The sequence below is a fragment of the Saccopteryx bilineata genome, chromosome 5, assembly GCF_036850765.1.
Source record: "Saccopteryx bilineata isolate mSacBil1 chromosome 5, mSacBil1_pri_phased_curated, whole genome shotgun sequence".
Lineage (NCBI taxonomy): Eukaryota > Metazoa > Chordata > Mammalia > Chiroptera > Emballonuridae > Saccopteryx > Saccopteryx bilineata.
In genome coordinates this window covers 139127631-139150757 of record NC_089494.1, presented here as the reverse complement: position 1 = coordinate 139150757, position 23127 = coordinate 139127631, and the positions used below count along the sequence as shown (strand labels likewise).

Genomic DNA, 23127 nt, shown 5'->3' with positions numbered 1-23127 from the left:
TAATGTGCATACTAAAATGAAGTTTATTCCCATACCCAGCCTGTTCTATAAATATTCAATGGCTTTCAGATTTTATTATTTGGAATTATTAATCCAACCTTTGGGTCCCACAGTATCTCTCCCAAAATGCAGCCTCAAAGGCCAGTTGCCTCTTACATTTACTATTTAGCCCATCTTTTCTAACAGATGTTGGATTGTATATAATCTGTGTTCATTCCCTTGAACTTTTTAAACCATTCTTTTCCAGATAAGCTACGTTTTACTTCTCGTTTATATTCCAAACACTTCCCCTCTTTTTATAATTGTCCTCTACAGTAGTAAGTCACATTGATTGAACTAGAATTTTTGTGGTTGCTAAAAAAGCATAGAATCAAAGGCACATATACTGAAATTTAGTGTAAGGGAACTCAAATTTGGGGAGGCAATTCAATAATATTTCTTTCTGCTCGTTGGAAAGTTTAATAAGTAACTGTATAATAGAGATAGACAAAAATCAAAGAATACCAGGTTATAACAGGAATACCATATAAGATTTTTAGTCTTGTGGCATCGATTCTATTATATATCTGATATGATAATGTTTAAAAGTTAGAACCTGGGAATGCTTAGGAAACAATTTATGGTCTGTGATGTTAGGGTTGAATTTTATTTTTTCGCATCATTCATTAAGGAAGCTTTATTTCCTTCATAGATGAAACCAAGTTGACTCAATGGTAAGTTGTTGCAATTTTGACTAATTGACATCTGAGTGGTTATAGTTTTAACTTAACTTTTGGAAAAATACCATTCTTTAAACTACCAGGAGATTCCAGTAGAATGGAATGCAGCGATCTACTCTTCATTGGAAGGACATCATGACAATAACATTCCATGTTTGGTCATATATGAATGCCCAAATTATAACAAATATAGTAATATAATAATAAATGTATATTTTTATTTTTAAAAAGATACTTTTTCTCTACTAGATAGATATTACTTTCAGATTTGCCACAGAATAGAGAAAGAAAGGAAAAGAAAGCCATCTTTTTTGTATGATGTGATATGACACATTTAATGGCATTTCAAATATTCTTTTTTTATTGACTTAATTGTAGTTCTTAAATTACCATATTTCCCCATGTATAAGACTCACCCTTTTCTGAAAAATTTGGGGTCTACAAACAGGGTGCGTCTTATACAGGGGTTGTAGATTATTTTACTTGCATTTCCTGCTTTTTCACGCTTGTTTTTGCTCTCATTGTTGAAGACAATGATTCGTCATCAGACACAGATGAGGACAAGCTAATGGATGGGAGTTTTGACAGTGATGAGGAGTTATATGAATTTTATGATGAATAAAACTTGAGTTCAATAACTTTATGTAATACATTTTTTTTCAAATTTCAGGCCCCCAAATTAAGGTATGTATTATACATGAGAGCGTCTTATACATGGGGAAATACAGTAGTTTGACAAATGCCACACTTTTCTACCAGTTGTGTTGATGTGAGCTACTGGTTTATATTTATGTAAGCCTTATCATGATTAGATGTGAGGTTGAACAAGAGATTTCTATGAACCATAGCAGAAAAAGAGACTCACTTATCCATTACTCCAAGAAGTGTGATAGCATATCAAAGTGTGTAGGAAAGAAAATGAGCTTTAAGAAAGGCTAAAAGCAGTGATTCTGAAAAGAAGTGGCCACCACTGCCTGAGGCTGTCATCAGTGTATGTAGCCTGTTTCATTCCAAGTTCTGCACTTAGGTTAGAGACTTGGGCCATGCAAGCCACCTTCTCCAGAGTGTTAGAATGTGATATTATTTTGTGAAGAATGCATTTTATTATGATTTAAAAAAGATCTTTAGCTCTCTCTGGGATTTGATTTTAAATATGTGGGAATGGCAATATAGATAAAATAAGACTGACAATGAATCGATAATTATTGAGAGGTACATGGGGGTTGACTATTTGATCTACTCTGTGTATATTTGAAATATTCTCTAAAAAATAGTTAAAACCATATGAAAACAAAAATGGAGTCCAAGAAGTGATGAAAAAGGACAAAAGTCCTTTGTTAACATGTGGCATCCAAGGAGAAAGAGTAGATATATATAATATATTATATATACACACATACACACATTGTTCACAAAAATTAGGGGATCAAGGAATGAGCAAATACTCTAGTACTTTCAGCCTTTTGTATAGTGCATTTTCACCAATAAAATAAAAGTTGGTTTTACATCTCATTTGCATAATCAAACAACTTTCTTTGACTTGTTTGCTTTTCTGATGTTCTTGTTTAATAATAAAAAATTAAATGCTTCTTTTTTTATTGCTTCATATTCATTTTTAAATATCCCCTAATTTTTGTGAGAAGTATATATATATAGTTCTATGGTTTTAAACTTGGTGATTCATGGAATGTGTTATCAGAATCACATGGGGAGGTCCTGGCCGGTTGGCTCAGCGGTAGAGCGTCGGCCTGGCGTGCGGGGGACCCGGGTTCGATTCCTGGCCAGGGCACATAGGAGAAGCGCCCATTTGCTTCTCCACCCCACCCCCTCCTTCCTCTCTGTCTCTCTCTTCCCCTCCCGCAGCCAAGGCTCCATTGGAGCAGAGATGGCCTGGGCGCTGGGGATGGCTCCTTGGCCTCTGCCCCAGGTGCTACAGTGGCTCTGGTCACGGCAGAGTGACGCCCCAGAGGGGCAGAGCATCGCCCCCTGGTGGGCAGAGCGTCGCCCCTGGTGGGTGTGCCGGGTGGATCCCGGTCGGGCGCATGCGGGAGTCTGTCTGACTGTCTCTCCCCGTTTCCAGCTTCGGAAAAAGAAAAAAAAAAAAAAGAATCACATGGGGATTGCTTTTGGCAAATACGTTTCTGAGGATTTCTGAGATCCCATCTCTGAGATTCCAGTTCAGTAAATCTGGGGTTGGAAATAGCTTTGCAGTGATTCTGAATGTGCTGATAGGTTTAGGAACTGCTGCCATTGTCATCTGGCTGAATTATATTATGAAATCTATTTTGGCTAAAACAGATGAAGATAGAAAAAAAGATAGAAAATGGTAAAATTGGTCAAGTTCTTCAAGTAAAACTATGGTACTCTGTTCATAGTTTGCAGCCTGTGATGTTGCTTTCCTGTGAACGGGATCTAGCAAGAATTCATAGAACATTAGAGCTAAAATTTTACTTTGACATCTCTTGTCCAACCCCTTAATTTTATAGATTAAAAAATGGAGGCCTAGAGAGAACACTGCACAAAACTCAGTAGCGAAGTTTAACAAATATTTTTTGAAAACCTCTAAGATCCACATGTTGCGTTTGAGTAGGGTCTTGGATCTCAGAATTACTAAAAGTTATATTTTCTGACCTGGGAAAACTTGTCCACATCTTCTTGTTTTCATTTCATTGTTTTATCATACCATGCTGCTCTTTTCTCATCTTTCTTCTAACTTGATGTAAGTCTATTTAACTTGAAAAAGAACATTTACATTTAAAATTAATTTACAGTATTTAAGATTTTTCCTTCTAACTTAAAGAAATCAATGCTAATCCTAAAAATAATACTTTACCCCTAAGGAAGAATAGTTACTCTTCATGTTAAGAATCATTCCAATACACATTAGGGTTCCCCCAGCATCAGCATGTAAAGAAAAAAGATGGTTTAGAGCAGGAGGGGAAAGATAGAATATCTGAGTTATTAATCCTTGCTTAACATTAACCAGTTCAAGGATGAACTAAGCATTTGAGAGAAAGTTTAGAGAAACATGACAGAAAGAAACTTCACTTTCTTAGTGTCCATTGGGTCATAGGACCTTCCAGACAAGAGGTACTCAAAGAGTGGTGGAGTTCAGCTGATTTTATTTTTTAACATAACTTAGCTTTAGAACATAAGTCTTCCCCATAGGATGTTTTTCGTTCTCTCTAATACTTGTAACAACAAAAATATTTCTTTGAATTATTTAAGGTTATAGAAGTCTGACAGCTAAAGAGAATGAAGTAAACACTGTAGGCAAGCAGGAAGACAATAGAAGTTTCTACCCATTATCTATTAACTAGGGATTTAGTAGTTGTTTTAAACGCACAGTGGTTTGAATGCCCATACTTCTGCATATAATCTTTCTCTTGGTTGGTTTTTTAGGTATCCCAGCAGTTCTCAAATTTAATATGTAAAATAATTACCATACAGAGTTTTATATTATTTTGAGGCAGATTTAAGATATTTTCTTATTTTTAATTATTTAATATTTGATTTCAGGTGACTTTGGAGCTCATCCCCAATCTAAGGTGTGAATGTTATAGTAAGATTTTTGTCCCACTGTAACTAAGTGATTGGCCACGATGCAATGAAGAAGGGAGACTAAGTGACTGAAAATGGATTTTCATTCAAGAAGACAAGAATAGTTATTTACTAGTTTCTAAATTCCTTCACGAATGGGAAGAGACCAAATCCTTATTAACTAAACATGTAAGCAGAAGTTATATATTAAAATACTTTACTCTCAAAAAACAGGTGGTTGTTCTTTATGTTAAGAGAAGCTCATACCAACCATCTAATTGCAGGGTGAATTCTTGGAGCTTTGACAGAAAGAATATAACTGAGATTCTTATATGATATTATTTGAATTTAATTTCAAGTGTCCTGGGCCAAGTATAGATTGCCCAGAGACAGCCTCCTTCCTTTGCTTTTACAAAGTTTCTCAGGTGTTGCTTTATTTTTTAAGCCTTTACATTGTAGTTCAAATATAATAGAGTTCCTGTGTAGGAAATACATTAGTTTCATCCATAAAACTTTTAAAGGAGAGTAGCTTCCTACTAGAACCAAAGGGAGTATTTTATCTATAAGAAGCTAAAATAAAATTATTGAAAGACAATAGGTGATTTGTATAAAATGACAACAAAAAGTGAAATTAGATTTATTTCAAATTTTGACAATAATATTCATCATGATCATCATGATCATCATGACCATCATCCCAAAGTTTAGGTATTAAACTAGTTACTTTGAGCTTAGTGAAACTATTTATGAATTTAAACAAGGAGTATATTATGAGTAGACTTGGCAGAAATATTTTTTAAAAAAGGAACCAAAAATGGACTTAATTGTCAACTTACTCTATTATCTATTAGAGTCATTTACTCAAATCATATAATTATTAATTTTATCTTACTGGAAACATACCCCCCCCCCATTTGTTTCAGTCACCTGTCATTGTGAAACTTCAGTGCATCTGACAACAAAGTTGACCTCAGGAGTCCTGAGAAATCCAGAAGCCTTTGCTAGGTTAGGTTCAGTTTTAAATATGCATACAGTCTTTCATACTATACAACTGGAGCCCAAAAGTATGATATCTGAAGGAAGCAAGGTCTGAATGGGAAGACCTTGAGCCAGGATTCCAGTTATGATTGTTTCCAAATAACTGGGTCACCCCAGGCATTCAACTTGTATGTGACTCAGTTCTTCTATAAAGTGGTATCAATATTACCTCCATTACCATGGCATAAAGATCTTGTGAGAATAAAATGTGATACTAGAAAAAATATATATACTGTGAAAAAAAGTACCAGACCAATATGAAATGAGAGATTTTTGACTCACTGCTTTCTATATATTGACTTTCCCATTTTAAACTTTTTGTTATTTAAAAAAAAATTAAAAAGTCAAAATCCTTTCAGATGTATCTTTATTAATGATATGCAAGTCAGGGATTGGGCAGGAATCAATCTAAGGTTAAGGAAAGGTCAGGACAAAAGGATCTATCTCGTGAACAGTTGACTAGATAGAAAAGGTCAATGTACATTTTTTATATTTTAAATAATTTTTCTCCACATTATTTATAGAAGGAATATTGCACAAACCTCTAAAATACTGGGAGACCCCAAGTGTTACAGATAACGTTTCAGGATATAAGTACAATCTACATATTTTTTCAATATTATGTTTCTACAATAATCCAACATAAAATTTTGAATTAATACAGTACAGAGAAAGAGCAAATGGATGAGTACTATCCTTGGATTTTTTTTGGCCTAAATACATGGCTAACTAGTGGCTTACACTTGGTTAGATGCCAAAGATGCAACTACATTCTTGCTATTAATATTTCATTACACACTAATAGCTTTTTGCATAGAAACAGAAATTTCTAGTGTTATGAGGTGATGTAATAACAGTTTCTTTTGTTGATGTTATAAATGATAGAATTAAATGATAGAATCTTGTCTTTATAAACAACTTGTTAACTTTTTAATTTTATTCATGAATCTGAAATAAAATACCTCAAATGGTAACTGGAATATTTTCTGGCTTATATGTAATATAAAGCATTCTACTGCTATTGTGTATGGTCCTGTGGAATTTTTTAAAACACAGAAGTTCAGTATTGTTGTTGGTGTTTTGTCTAGTAATTAAGACTGTTCCTCTAAATAATTACTTCCTCTCCCTGTCCAGGGAGTTGTAGAGTCTGAAGGAAGGCTATTCTAATAAGGTCTTCTGTTCTTTTCTCAAAGCTTCTAAAACAATGTTATCATTTTGTACATAATTTATTGTTAACCCAGAACCTTGGTTGTATGAAGTTTGCTTCTCCAAGGCAGAGTTATTGAATAGTAAAAAAAATAAAATAAAATAAAATAAATCTTGATTCTGCACTAGGAATTTATTATATTGGATACTCAATAATCTTTTAAAATTGCTGATCACAAAAATGGCTAAATGTCTCCACCATTTATTAGTTGTGTGACCTTGAAAAATTTAAAGAACTTTTCGGTGATTCTGTTCTATCTTTGGTAAAAAAGGAGATAAGAGTAATAATTAAAAGACTTCCTATGAAGATGTAATAGGGGTTCCTTAAATTTTAAGTGCTGAACATAGTGCTCGTACACAGTAAGCACCTGATAAAAATTTGTTGTCATTATTATCAAATGTGAAGATTAATAACTGTCATAATGCTATTGTTGAAAAAGATTATGCCACCAAAAAAACTATTAGAAACAATAAACAAACACAGTAAAGTTGCAATATGCAAATCAATATATAAAAATTTATTACACTCCTATACACTATAATGAAATTTTAGAAAAAGAAGTGGAAAAATAATTCATTTTTCTTTCTTTTTTTTTTTTCTGGAAGCCATAGGTCTTTATTGCAGAACACTTGCAAAGCACATAGAGGGGGAAAAAAACACACAATGAAACACAGAACAAAATACAATTAAAACAAAACAGAAGCCATCTGTTATCTTGCCACTCAGAATTAACCTCTCTAATATGGCATTTTTTTTTAATTTAGACAATTAAATTTAACAGAGTGACATTGGTCAATCAGAGTACATAGATTTAGAGAAAACATCTCAACATCACTTGGACAGTCGATTATGCTGTATACCCATCACCCAAAGTCAAATCATCTTCTGTCACCCTACATTTTGTTTCTCTTTAAGCCCCTCCCCTTCCTCCCCCTGGTAACCACTGCACCCCTCCCTGTCTATGTCCATGAGTCTCAACTTTGTGCGCCACCTATGTATGGAATCATATAGTTCTTAGCTTTCTCTGATTATTTCACTCAGTATAATGTTATCAAGGTCCATTCATGTTGTTGTAAATGATCCAATGTCATTATTTCTTATGGCTGAGTAGTATTCTGGTACGTAGTATATATGTACCAGATCTTCTTTATCCAGTCTTCTACCGAAGGGCATTTTCACTGTTTCCATGTCTTGGCCACCGTGAATAATGCTGTGATGAACATGGGGCTGCATGTGTCTTTATGTACCCATGTTTTCAAGTTTTGTGTGTATATACTCAGTACAGGGATTGCTGGGTCATATGGTAGTTCTATTTTTAATTTTTTGAGGAACCACCATACTTTCTTCCATAATGATTGCACTAATTTACATTCCCTCAAACAGTGAATGAGGGTTTCTTTTTCTCCACATCCTCTCCAGCACTGTTATTACCTGCTGTGTTGATAATAGCTAATCTAACAGGTGTGAGGTAGTATCTCATTGTAGTTTTGATTTGCATTTCTTTAATAGCTAGTGAAGAGCATTTTTCTATATATCTGTTGGTCATTTGTATTTCTTCTTGGGAGAAATGTGTGTGTTCATGTCCTCTTCCCATACTTTTTTATTGGATTGTTTGTTTGTTGCTGAATTTTGTGAGTTCTTTATATATTTTGGATATTAGTCCATTATCAGAGCTGTCATTTGAAAATATCATCGCCCATTTAGTTGGTTGCCTATTTGTTTTGTTGACAGTTTCTTTTGCTGTGCAGAAGCTTCTTAGTTTGCTGTAGTCCCATTCATTTATCTTTGCCTTCACTTCCCTTGCCTTTGGAGTCAAATTCATAAAATGTTCTCTACAGCCAAGGTTAATGAGTTTAGTACCTATGTTTTCTTTTATGTAATTTATTGTTTCAGATCTTCTGTTTAGTTCTTTGATCCATTTGAACTAATTTTTGTGCAAGGAGATAAACTGTAGTCAAGTTTCATTCTTTTGCATGTGGCTTTTCTTTTTTCTTTCTTTCTTTTTTTTTTTTTTTCATTTTTCCGAAGCTGGAAACGGGGAGGCAGTCAGACAGACTCCCGCATGTGCCCGACCGGGATCCACCCAGCATGCCCACCAGGGGGCAATGCTCTGTCCCTCTGGGGCGTCGCTCTGTTGCATCCAGAGCCATTCTAGGGCCTGAGGCAGAGGCCACAGAGCCATCCTCAGCACCTGGGCCAATTTTGCTCCAATGGAGCCTTAGCTGCGGGAGGGGAAGAGAGAGACAGAGAGGAAGGAGAGGTGGAGGGGTGGAGAAGCAGATGGGCACTTCTCCTGTGTGCCCTGGCTGAGAATCGAACCTGGGACTCCCGCATGCCAGGCCACCGCTCTACCACTGAGCCAACCGGCCAGGGCCTGCATATGGCTTTTCAATTTTCCCTGCACTATTTATTGAAGAGGCTTTCTTTTCTTCATTCTGTGTTTTTGGCTCCTTTATCAAAGATGATTTCAACATATATATGTGGTTTTATTTCTGGGCTCTCTATTCTGTTCCATTGGTCTGTGTTTCTATTTTTCTGCCAGTAGCATGCTGTTTTGATTATCATGGCTCTGTAGTATAGTTTGAAGTCAGGTATTGTAATGACTCCAGCTTCTTTTTTTTCCCCTTAGGATTACTTTGGTTATTCAAGGTATTTTTATGGTTTCATATAAACCTGATAATTTTTGTTCCATTTCTTTAAAAAAAATGACATTGGAATTTTGATGGCAATTGCATTAAATTTGTATATTGCTTTTGGTAGTATGGCCATGTTAACTATATTTATTCTTCCTATTCACAAACAAGGAATATTTTTCCATTTCATTGTGTCTTTTTCAATTTCCTTTGATAATGCTTTGTAGTTTTCAGTATATAGGTCCTTTACATTCTTTGTTATGTTTATTCCTAGGTATTTTTTGTTATTGTTGTTGCTACTGTAAAAGGGATTATTTTTTTTAGTTCTTTTTCTGAAGTTTCATTGTTGGCATACAAGAAAGCAATAGGCTTCTGCTTAATTCTGTATCCTGCAACTTTACTGTATTGGTTTATTGTTTCTAATAGCTTTTCTCTGGAGTCTTTGGGGTTTTCTATATACAGGATCATATCATCTGCAAAAAGTGAAACCTTTACTTCCTCTTTCCCAGTATGAATGCTGTTTATTTCTTTCTCTTGTCTGGTTGCTCTGGCTAGAACTTCCAGCACTATGTTGAATAGGAGGGGAGAGAGTGGACAACCTTGTTTTGTTTCTGATTTTAGAGGAAAAGTTTTCAGTTTTTTACCATTTTGTATGATGTTAGCTGATGGTTTTTCATAAATGGCCTTTATTATGTTGAGGTATTTTCCTTCTATACCCATTTTGTTGAGTATTTTAAACATAAAATGATGTTGTATTTTATTGAATGTCTTTTCTGTATCTATTGATAAGATCATATGGGGTTTTTTTTCTCTGTTCTGTCGATATGGTGTATTACGATGTTAATCGTTTTGCATATGTTGAACCATCCTTGTGTTTCTGAGATGAATCCCACTTGATCATAATGAATTATTTTTTTATTTGTTCTTGTATTCTATTTTCTAGTATTTTGTTTAGGATATTTGCATCTGTATTCATTAGAGATATTAGTCTGTAGTTTTCTTTTTTTGTGTTGTCCCTGCCAGGTTCTTGTGTGAGGGTTATGTTGGCCTCATAAAATGTGTTTGGAAGTATTGCTTCTTCTTCAATTTTTTGGAAGACTTTGAGAAGGATAAGAACCAATTCTTCTTTGAGTGTTTGGTAGAATTCACTAGTAATCCATTTGGCCCTGAACCTTTATTTTTGGGGAGGTTTTTAATAGTTTTTTTATTTCCTCCCTGCTTATCGGTCTATTAAGGCTTTCTACTTCTTCTTGATTCAGTCTAGGAAGATTGTATTGTTCTAGAAGTTTATCCATTTTTTTCTAGATTGTTGAATTGGATGGCATATAATTTTTCATAGTATTCTGTGATAATCCTTTGTATATTTATGATATCTGTGGTAATTTCTCCTCTTTCATTTTGGATTTTGTTTATATGAGTTTTTTCTCTGTTTTCCTTAATGAGTCTTGCCAGGGGTTTGTCAGTTTTTTTAAATCTTTTCAAAGAACCAGCTCTTTGTTGAATTAATTTTTTCTATAGTTTTTCTGTTCTCTATTTTATTTATTTCTGCTCTAATTTTTATTATTTCCTTTCTTCTGCTGGGTTTGGTTTGCCTTTGTTTTTCTTTTTCTAGTTCCTTAAGATGTGATGTTAGGTTGTTTACTTGGGCTCTCTCTTGCTTTTTCATATAAGCGTGTAATGATATGAAATTCACTCTTATTACTGATTTTGCTGCATCCCAGAGATTCTAATATGTTGGGTTGTCATTTTCATTTGTCTGTATATATCTTTTGATCTCTTCTTTTATTTCTTCTTTGGCCCATTTATTTTTTAGAAGTATGTTGTTTAATTTCCACATTTTTGTGGGTGTGTTTACTTCTTTTTTGCAGTTGAATTCTAGCTTCAAAGCTTTATGGTCAGAGAATATGCTTGGTATAATTTCAATCTTTCTGAATTTGTTGGTGTTGATTTTGTAAGCCCAGCATATATGTGGTCTATTCTTGAGAATGTTCCATGTACACTGGAGAAAAATGTATACTCTGACATTTGGGATGAAATGTCCTGTAGATGTCTATTATGTCCATTTGTTTTAGTGTTTCATTTAAGGCCAATATTTCTTTATTGATTTTCTGTTTGGATGAACAATCTAAAGCAATCAATGGTGTATTGAGATCTCCAAGTATGATTATATATTTTTTTGGTTTATACTTTTAGATCAGTTAGTAGCTGTCTTATATATTTTGTGCTCCTTGGTTTGGTGCATATATATTAAGGAATGTTATGTCTTCTTGATACATTGTCTCCTTTATCATTATGAAATGTCCATCCTTGTCTCTGGTTACCTTTGTTGTCTTGTAGTCAGCATTGTCAGATATGAGTATAGCTACTCCTGCTTTTCTTTGAATATTATTTGCTTGGAGAATTGTTTTCCAACATTCCACTTTAAATCTATTTTTATCCTTGTAGCTTAGATGTGTCTCTTGAAGGCAGCATACTGTTGGGTTTTGCTTCTTGATCCAATCTGCTACTCTCTGCCTCTTTATTGGTGAGTTCAATCCATTTACATTTAGTGTAATTATTGACACTTGAGGATTTCCTATTGCCACTTTATATACTGTTTTCTGATAGCTTTGTGTCTTGTTTGGTTCTTCTTTTTTGTTTTTCTGTCATTTGTTTTTGTTTGGTGATTTTCTATACTTCTGTCTTCTGTTTCTTCTTTTTATAAGCTATGTGTTTCAGTTGTGGCATTTTCAGGGGTGGTTACATTAGGTTATTAGAAGAAAAATTATCATGTTTATTAGAGCCCATTATCTCTTGAGTGCTTCTGCACTCCATCCTCCTTTGTTACTGCTGATCTTTATCCTCTCCCCTTTTGTGTTATTATTGTCACAGATCATCCTTGTTTTTATTGTTGTTTTGTTAAAAAAAATTTTTACTTGTAAGTTTGTCTTGTTTTGTTCTTTGTATCTGGTCAGATAACCCCCTTTAGTATTTCCTGTAGTGGGGGTTTTCTGGTGATAAATTCCCTCAGCTTCTGTATGTCTGTAAATGTTTTCATTTCTCATTCATATTTGAAGGATAACTTTGATGGCTATAGTGTTCTTGGCTGGTAGTTCCTCTCTTTCAGTACTTTAAAAGTTGGGGTCCACTCTCTTCTGGCTTCTAGAGTTTCTGCTGAGAAATCTGATGATAGCCTAATGGGCCTTCCTTTATATGTTACATCCTTCTTTTCCCTGGCTGCCTTGAGGATTCTTTCTTTGTCATTGATTTGTAATAATTTCATTATGATGTGCCTTGGAGTAGGTTTGTTTGGGTTGAGGTAACTCAGCATTCTGTTTGTTTCTTGGATTTGAGGCTCTAACTCTTTCCACAGGCTTGGGAAGTTCTTGATTATTTGTTTCAGTATGTTCTCCATTCCCCTTTCCCTCTCTTCCTCTTCTAATATACCCATTATTTTTATATTGCTCTTCCTGATGGAGTCAGACAATTCTTGTAGAACTTTCTTATTTCTTAAAATTCGTGAGTCTCTCTCTTCTTCTCTCTGTAGTATCTCTAGTTGCCTGTCTTCAATGTCACTGATTCTCTCCTCTATCTGGCCTGTTCTATTGGCTAAACTTGTTACCTCATTTTTCAGTTTGTGTATTGAGTTTTTCATCTCTGATTCTTTTTTATAGTTTCAGTTGCCTTGGTGAAGTACTCTTTTTATTCATTAAGTTGTTTTTTGAGCTCAATAAATTGCCTTTCCATGTTTTCTTGTCTCTTAGTGAGTATTTTTAGAGCTTCAATTTTGAATTCTCTGTCATTATGCTCTAAGATTTCCATGTAATTGAGATTTTTTTCCTGGGGATTTTTCATGATCTAGCTGAGTTACGTCTCTGTCTTGTATATCCATATTTGATTTTTTTTCCTTGATGGCATTTGCAAGGGGTTATTGTTAATAACCCCAACAAGAGATAATTATTCCTTTTTATGGCAGGGGGAGCTGCACCAAAGATTTGCTTCTGCAAGATTCTTATGTGCTCTGTTAAGGCCTAGCTGTCACCTCTGTAATGATGAAGGCAGTGGTGTGGCATTGGTAGGAGGGGCTTATTGCTAGTGCTTTGCAACTTTATGATACTGGCATTGGCTGACCAGGAGGCCTCCAAGGCTTTCCCATCCTCTGTCCCCACAGAGCAGGGGATTTAGTCTCCAGATGCCCCTGCCTCTCACAGGAGAAAGCAGCCTGGAGACCTAGTGGAGGAAGGTCTGCCACCACTGCTGTGTTCGCAGCAAGGAGAGCAATGAGGATCCGGGAGGCTGTGGTGACAGAGTCCAGTCTTTCCTCTGTTATCACTCTAAACTCTCCAGGCATAGCCCTGGGCTGGGCCGGGGGTGCACGCCACAAGCCTGTGTCCCTGAGTGTCAGGAGCAGCTGCGGCAGAGATCGCAGCTCAGAGGCTCAGACCTGTCCACACATGCTAAACTCCATCTGGCAAGCCGGTGCCTGAGCTTCAGAGCCGGTGGTATGCAGATCCCAGATCCCAGATCTAGCACGTCTGGCGCCACACGGCTAAATTGTGCGTGTCAGGCAGGCAGATAAAGCATGCCCCAGTGTCCTGTGGGCCGATCTCCACAAGCTATTTGCCTGCAGTTCTTGGGAGCTTGTCACTGGCTTTGTTTGTGCCTTGTGCCTGTATTATCTCAGCCCTGCAATCATGGATGCAGCAGATGCCCGGAAGCGGCCCTGCTCCCTGGTCGTTGCCCCTTGCTCTGCTCCTTCACCCCAGATTCTTCTCCCAGCTCTTCTGGGTCTGACACAAAGCCTGCACAAACAGTGCCTCCCTCCCTCAGGTCCATGAGGAAGGAGAAAGACTCAGTCCTCTGGTATTATTTTTCTTTTGTGCTTTGGCCCACCTTCTTGCATGATGGTACCTTTGTCTATCTAGTGTGTGTATATTTCAGGTTCATCTGGGGTTTTTTCTCTGCATATAGTTGTAGAATTTATTGAAATTTCAGGGAGGAGAATGAGCAGTATCTTTCATTCTACCATTTCTCTGATGTCACTCCTCATTTTTCAGTTAAAACAAAAAGAATAAAATACCTAGGAATAAACTTAACAAAGGATGTAAAGAACCCATATACTGAAAACCACAAAGCATTATTAGCAAAGATTGAAGAAGACACAAGAATGAAAAGATATTCCATATTCATGGATTAGAAGAATCAATATAGTTTAGTGGCCATATTACTCAAAGCAATATACAGGTTTAATGCAATCCTCATCAAAAACCCAATGGCATTGTTGGCTCTGAGAGGTCACATTCTGAACAAAGCCTGCTTCTTTATCACAATAAAGGGCACTGCTATCCAAAAAAAAAAAAAAAAACCCCACACAAAAAATAACCCCAATGGCATTAAAAAAGATAGAACAAGATTCATCACATTTGTAGGGAGCCAAAAGTGACTCTGAATAGCCAGAGCAATCCTGAGAAAAAAGAATGAAGCCAGAGGTGTCATACTCCCTGACTTCGAATTGTACTTGCAAAAGGAAAAAAATAAAAACACCATGATAATGGCAGAAAAATAGACACACAGACCAATGGAACAGAATTGAGATCCCAGAAAAAACCTGCATGTTTATGGGAAAATAATATTGGACAAAGGAGCAAATAATATACAGTGGAGAAAAGAAAACCTCTTCAATAAATAGTGCTGGGAAAATTGGCAAGCCACATGCAAAAAAAATGAAACTAGGCTACTGTTTGTTCCCATATACAAAAATTAATTCAAAATGATTCAAGACCTAAATATAAGACCTGAAACAATAAATTACATAGAAGAAAAGATAAGTACTAAATTTGTGAACCATGGACATTGAGAGCTCTTTATGACTCTGAGTCCAAAGACAAGGGAAATAAGGGCAAAAATAAATGAATGGGACTATACCAAATTAAAAAGCTTCTGCAGACCAAAAGTAACCAACAACAAAACAAATAGGCAGTCAACTAAATGGGAGAAGATATTTCAAACAACAGCTTTGACAAGGGGTTAATATCCAAAATATTTAAAGAACTCATACAACTCAACACCAAACAAGAAAAGAATCTGGCCCTGGCCGGTTGGCTCAGCGGTAGAGCATCTGCCTGGCGTGTAGGAGTCCCAGGTTCAGTTCCCAGCCAGGGCACACAGGAGAAGCGCCCATCTGCTTCTCTATCTCTCCCCCCCTTCCTCTCTGTCTCTCTCTTCCCCTCCCACAGCCGAGGTTCCATTGGAGCAAAGATGGCCCGGATGCTGAGGATGGCTCTGTGGCCTCTGCCTCAGGTGCTAGAATGGCTCTGGATGCAAAAGAGCAATGCCCCAGAGGGGCAGAGCATTGCCCCCTGGTGGGCATGCCGGTGGATCCAGCATGCAGGAGTCTGTCTGACTGCCTCCCCCGTTTCCAGTTTCGGAAAAATTAAAAAAAAAATTAAAAAAAAAAGAAAAGAATCCAATTAAAAAGTGGGCAGAGGACCTGAATAAACACTTCTCCTAAGAAGACAAATGGCCAAAAAATGTATGAAAAGATGCTCAACTTTATCAGCTATCAGGAAAATGCCAGGTGGCACAGTGGGATAGACTGGTACACAGAGGACCCAGGTTTGAAGCCCTGAAGTCGCCAGCTTGAGCATGGGCTCACTTGCTTGAGTGTGGGATCATAGACATGACCCCATGGTCACTGGCTTGAGCCCAAAGGTCACTGGCTTGAGCAAGGGGTCACTTACTCTGCTGTAGCCCCCTGGGTCAAAGCACATATGAGAAAGCAGTCAATGAGCAACTACGGTGCCACAACTATGAGTTGATGCTTATCATCTCTCTCCCTTCCGGTCTGTCTCTTCCTATTTGTCCCTCTCCCTGTCTCTGCCCCCCCACACACACACACATGAATGACTATTATCAACAAAACAAATAATAACAAGTGTTAGAGAGGTTTTGGAGAAAAAGAAACCATCATTTACTGCTGATGAGAATGTAAACTGGTATAGCCACTATGGAAAACAGTACAGAAGTTCCTCAAAAAATTAAGAATAAAGTTACCCTATGATCCAACAACCCCTCTTCTGGGTAAGTACTCCCCAAATTTAAAAACATTTTTTGCAAAGATATATGCATCCCTATGTTCATTACAGCTTCATTCATGGTTTCCGAGACAGGTAAACAACCGAAGTGTCCATTAATAGAGGATTGGATAAAGAAGAGGCAATACTTATATGCTATGGAATACACTCAGCCATCAGAAATCATAAAGTACTGCCACCATTTGTGACAACATGGATGGATCTTGAGTGTATTATGCTAAGCAAAATAAATCAGATAGAAAATGTCAAGAACCATGTGATTTCACTAATATGTGTGATATAAAACTGAAAGTAAAAAATGAACAAACAAGACAAACAGACAAAACTCATGGACACAGACAGCAATGGTGGTTAACAGAGGGAAGGGAGGTGGGAGGTACAAAATTCTAATGGGGTTCAAATACTTGGTGATCGAAGAAGATTTGATTTTGGGTGGTGCCCACACAATGCAATAGACAGATGTTATATCATAGAATTACATACTTGAAACCAATATACTTTTATTAATCAGTGTCACCCCAATAAATTTAGTTTAAGAAAAAAAAATTATATGGGTGATGGAGCTATCTGTGAAGTTACTCAAATGCTTGACTGGGCATCTATTTTAAAATGAATTCTTTGCCTGACCAGGTGGTTGCTCAGTGGATAGAGCATTGGACTGGGACGTAGAGGACCCAGGTTCAAGATCTCAAGGTCGCCAGCTTGAGCGCAAGTTCATCTGGTTTGAGCAAGGCTCACCAGCTTGAGCCCAAGGTCACTGGCTCTAGCAAGGGGCCACTTGGTCTGCTGTAGCTCCCCCCTACCCCCCCATCAAGGCATATATAAGAAATCAATCAATGAACAACTAAGAAACTGCAATGAAGAATTGATGCTTCTCATCTCTCTCCCTTCCTGTCTGCCTTTCCCTATCTGTCCCTCTTTCTGACTCTCTCTGTCTCTCCCACAAGAAAAAATAAATAAATAAAATGAATCCTTGTACAGTGGTACCTTGAGATACAAATTTAATTTGTTCTGTAACCAAGCTCGTAACCAAGCTCGTAAGTCAGTCAACTTGTATATCAAACTGCTGAGACTGGACCCATGTACCAATGCGCCAACTAGCGGCAGCTTCCAGAATCACAACTCGTATCTCGGAATTTCGCTCGGATCTCGAACAAAAATACGGACCAAGTCGCAGTTCATATCTTAAAAAAATTGTATGTCAGTTTGTTCATATCTCAAGGTACCACTGTATTTAGCTTGTCTACCTATTTATAAAAATAAGATACAATATGTGGATAAGCTGATCTCTTTATTTAAATTTTTATTCTTGAATTCTGTATAATTCTTGCAAGATAAAAAAAAATACATAGAAAATAGAACCAGAGGGAATGTATAAAAATTAATAGCATTAAAATATTTTGGGCCCTGGCCGGTTGGCTCAGTGGTAGAGTGTCGGCCTGGCGTGCAGAAGTCCCGGGTTTGATTCCCGGCCAGGGCACACAGGAGAAGCACCCATCTGCTTCTCCACCCCTCCCCCTCTCCTTCCTTTCTGTCTCTCTCTTCCCCTCCCACAGCCGAGGCTCCACTGGAGCAAAGATGGCCCGGGTGCTAGGGATGGCTCCTTGGCCTCTGCCCCAGGCGCTAGAGTGGCTCTGGTCGCAACAGAGCGACGCCCCCTGGTGGGCGTGCTGGGTGGATCCCGGTCGGGCATATGCGGGAGTCTGTCTGGCTGTCTCTCCCCATTTCCGGCTTCAGAAAAATACAGAAAAAAAAATATTTTGAGTAATACCACTGTAAGGTATTTTTCTCTGCCGAGAAGGAAGGAACAGGGCTCGGAGCCACCAAGTGTAGAATAGCAAAGGCTTTACTGAGTACGGTGCATCCTGCCCAGCAAGGTTCCCTGGCCCTGAGGTAAGATGGAGGCCAGGGAAGTTGCACGGATTAAACCGTGTGGGAGATATTTAAAGGGGTCCCTCTAGGGAAGTTGAGCTATTGATAATATGACGTGGTGAAATCTCACTGGCTGGAAGACAGTCACTTTTTTCCAAACAGTTCCTGTGAAGCCTCCTTTGGCACGCTTGGTTGTGGGCAGTCCGAGCCAAAGTTTGCGGGTCTGAGTTCCCCATGTGACCATCCCCCATTATCCACTGACCTTACATTCTGACCTTTTGTGTTAAATAGAAAAGGGCGCTATTTATTCATCTGGCTACTTCCTGCTGATTAGGGGCGTCGTGGGGAGGGGGATATCAGAAGGTGGTGGCTTTGAGGGGTGTCAGGAGGAACATCTGTTTGGCTGTGACTGGAGAAACTTCGCGGATGCGGTCCTGTAAGGATTTTTTAAAAAAAGGAGTAATAGGGGGATTTGCAGGGTCCAGCCTTTTGGTGAGCTGGAGATGGATGGAGTCCAGTGGTTCCGACTGCCAGTGGTCCTGTAAGGAGGCAAGCTTGAGGAAAAATTGCATGTCAGGAGTGGCATAAAAGGGAAAAAAAAAAGGGAATCCCATCCATTCCCATAACCGAGACCTGGAGGGAACTAGAGGACCAGAGTGTGATGGCAAAACAGAGAAGGCAGCCCCCCATGTCCACAAGAAATGAGATGGACTTACCCACTCGTTGCAGCATAACCTGGGTTCTCTGAGTCCAGGCCGTGTCCTAGGAGTTTGAGCGATGCGCCCACCTGGCTGGATTGGCCTTCCCATTCACGTGGCTTGTCCTGCACGTAGAGGCGCTGAGGAAAAGCCTGTTGCCCAAAGGGGCAATTGCTCCGCCAGTGACTGGGCTGCTTGCAGTCAGGGCAGGGCTCAGTGGGCAGCCGCCAGCTGGGGCCCTGCCGGGACCAGTGGTCCTGCTTGCCACACTGAAAGGAAGCTGCTAGTGGCTCTGCTGGTCTCAGGGTTGCCACAAGAGCTGGGGTTTAGAACGTTACCTTCTGCTGCATGCAGGCCTGGAAAACAGCCTTGGCCTGTTTCTACTAATTGGGACCGTTAAAAACTTTAAATGCCGTGTTCACAGGTCCAGGATAGGGGTTTGGGAGTTGAGAATAAGAGGAGGAGGGCTCGTGTGGAGCCCGGAACCCAGATCCCACAGGAAATGCTGGAACCAAAGGCAGGACAGGGCCAGAACTTCCTGCAAGAAAATTGGGGTTGGACATCGGAGTCCTGCAAACTAGTGTAAGAGCCAATAGTAGGTGGAGAAAGGCCTGAAGGAGGACGGACTTAAGAACACAGTGAAGGGAGGGGCCCCTGGCCAGCAGGGGAGGAGAAAGAGATGGTAGTGGTGAATAAGAAACAGGTTTTTGCGAAGGGAGGGAGGTGGCTCTCAGAGGGAAGAGACCCGAGCACAAAAGAGGTCCGCAGAGGGACCAGAGAAAAGTCCCGAGAGAGGGGAGCCCCCGGGGCTCAGACAGGAGGGAGAGAGAGTTGGGAGTCCACGGAGAAGGAAAGATTAGGAGTGGAGGTTTTAGGTGAGGTTTCTCTGGCCAGAAAAAGACCTGCGCAGTGGAACAGGAGGCACAGAGATTAAGGACGGGTGCGCGAATAATTAGAAGTGAATGTAAGAGATCTCCAATCAGTTCCCAGCTTTTTTGTTGATAGTTAAATTGGTGAGGGTGTTAACACCGAAAGTCTCTTCAGGAGGCTAGTTCAGTGGGTTCTGTGGCCTGGCCACAGTGGAGAAGAAGAACAGTTTCTTCTTCTTTAAGGAGGGAGATTCCTGTGCCCCCACAGCAGCCCTCAGTCCTCGGAGTGGTCAGTATTGAGTATTAGCGTCCTAAAAACTCAAAGTCTGGCCACGGATGAAAAAGGTAAAGTGGATGTGCTTGGGGACAAGCACACGCACTCGGACGGACGGAAAAGACTTTCCTGACATAGCTACGGTTTCGGACAGGGATTCTCAGAGGAAAGAACTGTGGCGGGGGGGAGGCAGGGGACTTACTGCACCATGCGCCAAAGTAGGTGGAAGGTCGGAGATCCTGGTTCTTTCTCCTGGTTCTTTCTCAGAGGGGATGAGGAAGAGGAGCGGTCCTTGTGGACTTCTACTCCTTCCGGGTTTTCGGCACCAAAATGTAGGTATTTTTTCCCGCCTAGAAGGAAGAAACAGGGCTCGGAGCCACCAAGTGTAGAATAGCAAAGGCTTTATTGAGTACAGCGCATCCCGCCCGGCAAGTTTCCCTGGCCCTGAGGTAAGATGGAGGCCAGGGAAGTTGCACGGATTAAACCGCGTGGGAGATATTTAAAGGGGTCCCTCTAGGGAAGTCGAGCTAACATAACGTGGTGAAATCTCACTGGCTGGCAGACAGTCGCTTTTTTCCAAACGGTTCCTGTGAAGCCTCCTTTGGCACGCTTGGTTGCGGGCAGTCCTAGCCAAAGTTCGCAGGTCTGAGTTCCCCACGTGACCATCCCCCATTATCCACCGACCTTACAACCACAAACCATTTATGTTGTACTTTGTTGTGATTCAGTGGGCTGTTAAATAGTGGATGCTTTTTGCTTCCTCCACAACCAGCTTCCCTCCCCTTTACTCTTCTTTGTTAATGGAAATCTGATTCCATGCAGATATCTGTTTTTCCCTTACGAGTCAGGGTTAGGTCCTGATAGATCTTATCCAATTTGGCGCACTCTCCTATTCTTGTCAATAACTGGTTTAAGCCAGGGCTGTCCATTATAAAGCTGTAACTAATGAGACAAGATGGAAAAAATGTCTGCTAAAGGGATTCTGAGAAATGTTTTATTTGTTCTAAAATAGAATAGGTTTCCTTTTCTGCCTCTGGACACTATGAGGCTTGGAAATGTTGTAGCCATTTTTGATCACAAGGTCACAAGCTACATGACAAAACTAATACATGGATATATATGGAAAAATAGTAAAATAAAGAAAAATGAGGTCCTTAAAGATGATGTTAAAGTAGTGAATTAATCAACATTGGAATTGCCAACCTGTTGGGTTCTTTTGTAAAGTAATGAATTCCTTATTGCTGTAATTTAGTGGAGTCAAGGTTTTCTGATACAGCTAAAAACATCCTAATTAATACTAGCTAAAAGTATCCTAAATATTACTCATTGCATATATTTGTTTTAATATAATAGCATGTTAAAATTATGTAAATGAAAACTAAATAATTCATGACTATATGGAATTCTGTAGGTGCTTAAGTTCTTATATAGAATATTTTCTGAAAATATAGCAGCATTTGAAATCTCTTTCTCAAAAGGAAGTTGGACCATTTTCTTACCCATACTTGACGATATTGTTTAACTTTTTTGAAATTTAAGTTAAAATTTTTAATTTTTAAATTTTGTTTTTTAACCTTTAAAATTCTTTTATTGTATCATATATATGCCATATAGAGTCAGCTGCCTGAATCTTAGTTGGCAATCAATTTTTGTAGTTTTTGTAAAGTGAACCACCACCCGATTAAAATCCAGGACATTATTAACTTCTCAGGATCCTTGTTGTGCTCCCCCCCTCAACCACCCCCCTCCATCAACACCATCCCCCTATGCCTAAGGTAACCACTTTTCCAACACCAGAACTAAAGTCTCCTGTTTTGAATGATATATATTTGATTCACTACGCAGCCTTTTGTGTCTGGCTTCTTTTGCTTAATAATTTGGAATGTGAGATTCACCCATGTTATGCATAGCAATAGCAGTTCATATTAATTCCTTCTTAGTATTCCAGTGCATGAATATAACACAACTTATTCGTTCTACCAGCTGGACGCTGGATTTTTGTCTACTATGAATGATGTAGCTATGAACATTCTCACACACATCTTTTCGTGCATATGTATTCACACACATCTATTGAGTACACAAGTATGGTAGTGCTAGGTGAAATGGTGGGCAAATGTTCCTCTATAGTAAATATTGCCAAAGAGTTTTCTGAAGCAATTGTATCAACATATAGTTCTTCCATACATATATGATTGTACAATTTTCTCTACATACTTGTCAACATAAGATATTTTCAATTTAATTTTAGCCTATCTGCTATTCTGTAGTGCTTTCTCATCTTATTTTAATTATCATTTCTCTGATAACTAATGAAGGTGGGTACCTTTTTATATGTTCATGGAACATTTGGAGTACTATTTTTTGAAGTTTATATTTAAGTCTTTTTATATTTTTTCCCCAAATAGGTTTCTTTTTATTAGTGATATATAGAAATTTGTTTTATATGCTAGATATATACCCTTGGTCAATTATTACAAGTATTGAAATATTTTTTTCCCCTACACAGCTTGTCTTCTCACTCTGCTAATGAAATTTTTGTGCAAAAATAAGGTTTTTGGTGCTCGCTTTGGCAGCACATATACTAAAATTGGAACAATATAGAGAAGATTAGCATGACCCCTGTGCAAAGATGACACGCAAATTTGTGAAGCGTTCCATATTTTTATAGCAACACAGCCTGCCTGGCCTGTGGTGGCACAGGGGATGGAGCATCGACCTGGAGTGCTGAGGTTGCTGGTCCGAGACCCCTGAGCTTGGCCGGTGAAGGCACATATGAGAAGTAACTACTAGGAGCTGATGCTTCCCACTCCTCCCCCTCATCTTTCTCTCTATCTTTTAAGATCAATAAATAAAAACTTAAAAAAGAAAAAAATAAGGTTTTTGTTTCAATAAAGTCCAATTTATCAACCTTTTCCTTTATACTGTGTTTGTGTTGTTACTAAGAAATTTTTGCCTAGTCTAAGGGCATGAAGATATTCTCCTCTGTTATCTTTAGAAGGTATATTGTTTATTTGATCCATCTGGAATTGATTTTTGTATAAGTGTGAGGCATATTATTTTCATATGTGTATTCAGTTAACCCCAGTGTTTTGCAAAGGCAGCTTTGACATAATCAGATAGAAGCATATTTATTAATCTGTTCATGTGTCTGGTGTCTATCCGTGTACCAATACATCATATTTTTAATGGTATGTGCTATAA

The 23127-nt window shown here is 38.4% G+C and overlaps 1 protein-coding gene and 1 non-coding gene across 2 annotated transcripts in view; both read left to right on the top strand.

The window, feature by feature from the left end:
* Positions 1–23127, top strand: part of GPR158 (G protein-coupled receptor 158) — a 532888-nt gene that overhangs the window by 208439 nt on the left and 301322 nt on the right. The gene's annotated exons all lie outside the window — the stretch shown is intronic.
* LOC136307087 (U6 spliceosomal RNA) lies at positions 22484–22590 on the top strand. Its single transcript, XR_010725778.1, has one exon. It is a non-coding gene; the product is annotated as a U6 spliceosomal RNA (small nuclear RNA).